This window comes from Herpailurus yagouaroundi, unplaced genomic scaffold (genome assembly GCF_014898765.1).
Source record: "Herpailurus yagouaroundi ecotype Mexico unplaced genomic scaffold, PumYag 187, whole genome shotgun sequence".
NCBI lineage: Eukaryota > Metazoa > Chordata > Mammalia > Carnivora > Felidae > Herpailurus > Herpailurus yagouaroundi.
In genome coordinates, this window is record NW_024412418.1 from 3,266,780 (window position 1) to 3,274,281 (window position 7,502).

General features: G+C 42.9%; 1 long non-coding RNA gene across 1 annotated transcript; it reads right to left on the reverse strand.

The window, feature by feature from the left end:
• Positions 1–245: 245 nt before the first annotated feature.
• Positions 246–3,666, reverse strand: LOC121043395 (uncharacterized). The gene is made up of 2 exons (XR_005796823.1): positions 3,005–3,666; positions 246–1,131 (listed from the first exon to the last, which is right to left on the reverse strand). It is a non-coding gene; the product is annotated as an uncharacterized LOC121043395 (long non-coding RNA).
• Between the last annotated feature and the right edge of the window lie 3,836 nt (positions 3,667–7,502).

Sequence of the window (7,502 nt, forward strand, 5' to 3'; positions counted from 1 at the left end):
GACGCTCAACCGACTGAGCCACCCAGGCGCCCCAGCCATTTCTAATTCATATTGCAATTGGATGGGCCAAATCCACGATACAGATAGATAAACTATTGGAAGATTCATTCAGTCGCTTGACCTTTTTTTATTTAGATATGCTGGGTTGGGGAGTGAATAGGAAAGTTATTTCCCCATTCAGCCAATCTTTGCCTTTCCTGGAAAGGCTTTCCTGGAACGTGTTTTGGAAAGTGGAATGCCTGAAATTTGAACTTTATACTTAACATGTTTTATTTGTTTGGAAGGAAAGGAAGAGGGGAAGGGATACAACTCAGAGAGCTACAGAGAATTATAAAGTCTCAAGTATGATATAATTGTTTAATTTGATTTTATGTCTGAATGTTATGCACTGTATATATGAATATTTAAAGTATCGAAAATAGATTATATTTAAATGCTGACGATCAAATTCAATTTTCTGGTGTAACTCTGCAACTCAAAAGTCCTTGTTCAATCCAGTTGACCTAAAACGATATTCGGTAAGGAGAAAATTTAACTTTGATGTTGGATACAAAGATATGCTAGTAGTAATTATGCAAATGATAGAGCAGGACCTTGTGTAACTGTCGAATGTCTTTTCAATGCTCTTGAATAATTTGTAAAGAGAGGATTTAAACACTGCTGGTCTCCCCCTTGAAAAAGAAGCCTGTAACACACTAAATCGTTGCAAACAGCTGGCTGGGACTGTGAAGTTCCCTCTGTGAGGCTGGCTGGTGCCGATTCTCAGCCCGGTTATAATAGGTGCTTATGTAAGGCCCCGAACTCACCTGGACAAGAAGCGTGACTTTTTTATTTCCCCCCCTTGGCAAGTTGTCTTTGGAGCTACTCATCTGCCCGATGGTGAACACATCCTGTCTGTCAAATCTGGGCAATGCTGATCAGTTTACGAGCCCCCCTCTCCGCAACGTTCACCCATGTACACACTCCTGCCCTTTCTCAGGGGTTGGAGAGTGCCAGTGAGGACAGTTGGAATAGACTGGGATGTCTCCTGGTCCTCTGTCACGTCAGTCCGAGCTGGCATTTCCTAAGACATCCTATTCCCGTTTGGTGTCCAGCTGCCGGACCATGATGATCGTGGTCATGACTCCATGTCTGAAAAAGAAGGCCTCTCTGAACTCCGTTACTCCTTCCCTCTCAGGGGGCACCACCCACTCTGCCATGACTCTCTGCCTCTCAAGGAAAGTTGCCTCGGGCTCTCTCAGCCTGGTCCAGCCATAAGGCCGTTTCTTCTCAACGGCTCCTATACCTCGAAAGGTACAGCTCTAGAGACTGGGCCACAGGATTCCTTCCTAGGCGCTCACCAGCTTGTAAACTCTCATCTGCTCTTTCTTCTCCTTACAAGCTCAGGGAACTTTTATCTACTCTTTGAGAAAAAGAAAAGCTCTGGAAAAACTGGCTCTGACTGATCATATATTCTTATATGCCTGTGGTTATGGCATCAGTTTATGCCCTGGGTTATTGATGGTTCTGGCTTTTGAAGTTCAAAAGCTTCTTATCACAAAAGTTTAATCTCTGCCTTGGGTTTCTAAAACATATTTTAAACCTCAAAGGCCAGGGATTGACTTCTTTTGGTATCTTCACTATGCCGTAACAACCCTTCCCTGAGGCATGGCTGCCAAGAAGTCTATTTGGAACAGGGGGAAGGACCACTGAGAAAAAAGAAAAAGTAAATTATCAGAAAAAAAAAACAGTATATCAAAATAATATTCTAATATCTAATGAACATAATTGTAAAGGTCTCCACATTTTGCTGTTACCACTTCACCCTACCTGTTAGCCATGAACTTGGGCAATGGAGGTACAGCATTTTGTACACGTGTTTTAAATTGTGCTGTTTTCCTTAGTAAATTGAATACAGTTGACAGGCTTGCTTAAATTCAACAAGCGTCAAATTGACTGTTTTTGACCTACCAGATGGTATCTTCCTTTGTCTCAGATGCAAAATCACTAACATCAGCACTTGATTTTTCCATTTTCCATTCTCCTTTGATAAACAAGGGCAAATATGCAACGAGACGTTCAAGTGATTACACAAACATTGCCATATTTAGATGGCAACGCGGCTCAACTGAAACGGTTGGCTGGCAGACAGCGGTACCATGAGGTAACTTAAGGGTGGTTAGTTGCTGAAATAGACCAAGTAAAATTTGGTGGAGGAAGGGAGTCCAGGGGTGCGGGTCTATAATACATATGAAAGGGCCAGTTGGACACATTCATGATTGCCCTCCCTACTTTCATATCTCTAAGTAGGAGCAATTATAACAAGGTTATTTGTGACAGCTTTACTGAGATATAATTCACACACCCTGTAATTCACCGAAGTAGGAAAAAAAAACCCAAAACCCACCACGCTTTCGTTCCAGTGTGTTTCTCCTTCACCCTTACACCACTACCGAACTCACAATACTTCTGACACAAGATGTTTGGGGATCTTCCCACCAAGCAATTCTCAGTAACATCAGCTGGGGGTCCTACCATGGAGTTCATTTCTGACACTAACCAGGCCCCACAGGTAAAAACTCGGTCCCACAAGATTACCCCTCCCTCCCTTTTTTTTTTTTTTTTATTTTAAAAAAAAATTTTTTTCAACGTTTTTATTTATTTTTGGGACAGAGAGAGACAGAGCATGAACGGGGGAGGGGCAGAGAGAGAGGGAGACACAGAATCGGAAACAGGCTCCAGGCTCTGAGCCATCAGCCCAGAGCCTGACGCGGGGCTCGAACTCGCGGACCGCGAGATCGTGACCTGGCTGAAGTCGGACGCTTAACCGACTGCGTCACCCAGGCGCCCCTACCCCTCCCTCCCTTAAGCTTCAACAGGGGACTTTTTGCTGTTACTTTCTGCAGGGGACAAAAGATGCTACGCCTAGGAGAAACTTCCCTGAAGGTGCTGGTTTTACCTGACTTGGATTCTTCCTAGGCTTTGGACACAAGCCGCGTTTGCCCCTAGTTCAGGATTGCCTCACCTGCCAGGCCTCTGCTGCGTGCCGGGGTGGCCAGTAGGGCTCAGGAGAGGACAGGCGCCAGGGAGTCGCCAAAAAAGAAAAAAAGAGAGAATTTTACCGTGTATAGTTTTGTGTGTGGTTGGATACACCATAGGATGACGTGGGATATATGGTACAAATAGTCTACATACGTGTCTGAGATTATGCACGATTGGTGCTTTGGCTTTGTAAAGAATTTCCAGATCACCTGATAACAGTTGCAGGGGCAGGGGGATTGGTTCTCTCATCATTCCTGATGTTTGGGAATATTCTGTTCGCTTCTTAGATAGTTAAGAATGTATTCAGCTACTCTGTACTAACTTGAAACGTGTTTAAGGAAAACGATTTTGCCCTCTTGCCGCCCCCCCCACCCCAACTCAGTAATGTCAAGAAACTAAAATCCGATGCCACAGCTCCCGTAGGCTTTTTAGAGATCTTGGATTTTTATGTACAGTCTTAGTCATTTTTAATAAATGTGGTTCATTAAGGGGGAAAAAAAATTACCCCTGCCTCTAGTGTGAACAGGTGTATGGAGGAAGTAGTGAATAGGTTTGTTGATATAGAACAAGGTGTTCTCATATGAGCATTACAATGTCGAGATCACATATTAACCCGTGCCAGTGACGCCCTCAACACGGCTGGGTTTTCACCAGCAGTAAAAAAAAAAAAAAAAAAAAAGAAGACTGTCTTCGCAGGTAGCAGCCTTACCTTTCAGTGATGCCTTGAGAGTTAAGGAAATGAAAAATCCTTTCTACCAAATTACAGGCTTGAGGTCAAATTGAAGGCCTAGAAAATATTACATGTAGAATCCTGATATTGAGTCGGCCACAGATACATACACCATGTCTTCACCGTCACCTGTTAGGTCAGTTACTCTTAATATAAAGTAGGTTGATATAAACACCAACACTGGGAAGGAGCCTTCCAGCACTGCGGAGCGGTAATCTTCCGGAGCACCGTGCTGGCTTATGCTTTACTTAAAGCGGATGATGGCGAAACACTTAGCACTGACTACGTAGTAAGCTAAATGGCAAATGCCAGGAAGGAAAACTGGAAAACTCTTCTCAGGATGCGCTGCAGTTCAGCTTTCAATGACATCTGGATCTGTACTTTGAGGAAATAGCAGCCAGTGGGCAGGCTGCCTTTCGGGAGTCCAGACTGGAATACCTTAGAAATGGATGAGTATACCAACTCCCGTCATTTGCAGAAGGGTCGCAAACAAGGAGACAAAGGATTGAAAACCTGTAGATCGAAATCGAAAACTTGCTTTGAAATTCACAGTCACCTCGTGCATGCCTAACTCCACGCTCGGTTTGCATCAGCCTTTTATCTGTGTGATACATTGAGATGGCAGCAGATATTCAAGAAGTGGGAGCTGGAATTCTTTATTGCTCTCAGTAACGTTTTGGAATACCAATAGTGGTTTTATTTGTTAAAAACAAAGACAGGGTGGATGTACAGAATGAAATAAACATGCTGTCTATTCATAAAAAAAAAAAGAAAGAAAGAAAAGAAAGATTACCCCTGCCTCAGTTCAACATCAATCGCAAGTCGTAGGTCCCAGGTTACCCACAACCTCTGTTCTACTTGACCACAAATGAGAGGTTCCCATGACCTGCCCACCCACTCTTGGATTCTATCATTTGCTAGAACAACCCATAGAACTCAGGGAAACACTTAAGTTTACCAGTTTATAATAAAATAAAGGATATGATGGGGTGCCTGGGTGGCTCTGTCAGTTAAGCCTCCAACTCTTGATATTGGCTCAGGTGGTAATCTTACGGTTGTGGGTTCGGAACATGATTGGGATTCTCTCTCCCTCTCCCTCTTCCCCTACCACATTCACACACACACGCACCCACACACTCTCTCTCTCAAAATGAATAAATAAACTTTTAAAAAATGAAATAAAGGGGGCGCCTGGGTGGCGCAGTCGGTTAAGCGTCCAACTTCAGCCAGGTCACGATCTCGCTGTCCATGAGTTCGAGCCCCGCGTCAGGCTCTGGGCTGATGGCTCAGAGCCTGGAGCCTGTTTGCGATTCTGTGTCTCCCTCTCTCTGCCCCTCCCCCGTTCATGCTCTGTCTCTCTCTGTCCCAAAAATAAATAAATGTTGAAAAAAAAAATGAAATAAAGGATATGATAAAGGATACAGATGAACAGCCAAATTAAGAGCTATGTTGGGTGAGGCCCAGCAGTCCCCCAAGTTTGGGAGCTTCTGTCCCTGTAGAGTTGGGGTATGCCACCCTCCCCACATGTAGAGGCATGTACCAACCTAGAAGCTCTGGGAACTCCATACTATTAGGATATTTATGGACGCTTCATCATGATTTCATTTCTAGCCCTTCTTCCCATTCTGGAGAATGGGCAGTGGGGCTAAAAATTCCAAGCTTCTAATCATGGCTTGGTCTTTCAAGCCATGACCAGCCCCCCTGCCCCCCATCCAGGAACCCACCAAGTGTCACCTCATTAGAACAAAAGACATTGTTATCACCCAGGAAATTTTGTCAAGAATCAGGGTCAAAGAGAAAATCTTTTTTTTTTTAATTAATTTATTTATTTGAGAGAGAGACAACATGAGTGGGGAAGGCACAGACAGACAGGGAGAATTCCAAGCAGGCTCCATACTGTCAACACAGAGCCCAACTCGGGGCTTGAACTCACACTGTGAGATCATGACCTGAGCCAAAAGCAAGAGCCAGACGCCCAACCGTCTGAGTCACCCAGGCATCCCTCAAAGACCAAATCTTGGAACAAAAGATGTTCCTAGTGCTCTGATAACTTAGAAAATTATAAGGGTATTAGGTTCCTGTGCCAGGGACCAGGGGCAGAGACTAATATACATATATATATTTTTTTTATTATTTCACATCACCCATTTAAAGCATACAGTTCAATGACTTTTAGTCTATTCATGGACTTGTGCAACCATCACAATTAATTTGGGAACATCTTTATCACACCCAGAAGAAACCTTGGCCACCATCCTGCAATTCCTCTACTGTCTTTAGTCCTTGGAGATCACTAGTCTACTTTCTGTCTCAAGAGACTTGTCTGGACATTTCATGTAAATGGAATCCTAAAACTATGGTCTTATATGACTGGCTTCTTTCACTTAACATAATGTTTTCATGGTTCGTCAGTATTTCATTTTTTTATATGGCTGAATAATATCCCATTGTATGGATACACCACATTTTATTTATCCATTTATTACTTGATAGATATTTGGATTGTTTCCACCTTTTAACTATTGTGAATAATGCTGCTAAGGACATGCATGAGAATGCAGCCATCTGCCAGCCAGAAATAGACCCCTCACCAGAAACACGGACACTCTGATCTCAGACTTCCAGCCTCCAAAAGTGAGAAATTTCCATTGTTTAAACCACCCAGGCTATGATATTTTGTTATAGCAGCCTGAGCTAAGAAATTTATTTTTTCTTTTGTTGTTGATGCTTTTGGTGTCATATCTAAAACTCCATTTCCAAATCCAAGGTCGTGAACATTTACCTCTATGTTTTCTTCAAAAGATTTTATAGTTTTATTTATTTATTTATTTATTTATTTAATATTTATTTTTGAGAGAGAGATAGAGAACAGGATTCAGGGAGAGGCAGAGAGGGAGACACAGAATCTGAAGCAGGCTCAGGCTCCGAGCTGTCAGCACAGAGCCCGAAGCAGGGCTTGAACCGACAAACCGTAAGATCATGACCTAAGCCAAAGTCAGCCGCTTAACTGACTGAGCCATCCAGGTGCCCTAAGGATTTTATGGTTTTAGCTCTTATCCATTTTGAGTTCATTCTTGTATATGGTGTGAGGAAAGTGTCCAACTTCATTCATTTGTGTGTGGATATCCAATTGTCTCAGCACCATTTGTTGTAGAAACTGTTTTCTATTAAATAATCTTAGCATCCTTGTCAAAAATCAATTGACCAGAAATATATGGGTTTATTGTGAGACTCTCAGTTCTACTCCACTGATCTATATGCCTATTCTTATGCCGGTTCCCACGCTGTTTTGATTAGTGTAGCTTTGTAGGAAGTTTTGAAATTAAGAATCATGAGTCCTCTGGGGTGCCTGGGTCGCTTAGTTGATTGAGTGTCCAACTCTTAATTTTAGCTTGGGTCGTGATCTCAGTTTCTTGAGTTCAAGCCCCAAATGGGCTCTGCACGGACAGTGCAGAGCCTGCTTGAGATTCTCCCTCTTTCTCTACCTCTCTCTCTCTTACAAAATAAATAAATAAACTTAAAAAAAAAGAAAAGAATCATGAGTCCTCCAACTTTATTATTCTTTTTCAAGACTGTTTTAGCAATACTTTTTTTTTTAATTTTTTTTTTAACGTTTATTTATTTTTGGGACAGAGAGAGACAGAGCATGAACGGGGGAGGGGCAGAGAGAGAGGGAGACACAGAATCGGAAGCAGGCTCCAGGCTCTGAGCCATCAGCCCAGAGCCCGACGCGGGGCTCGAACTCACGGAC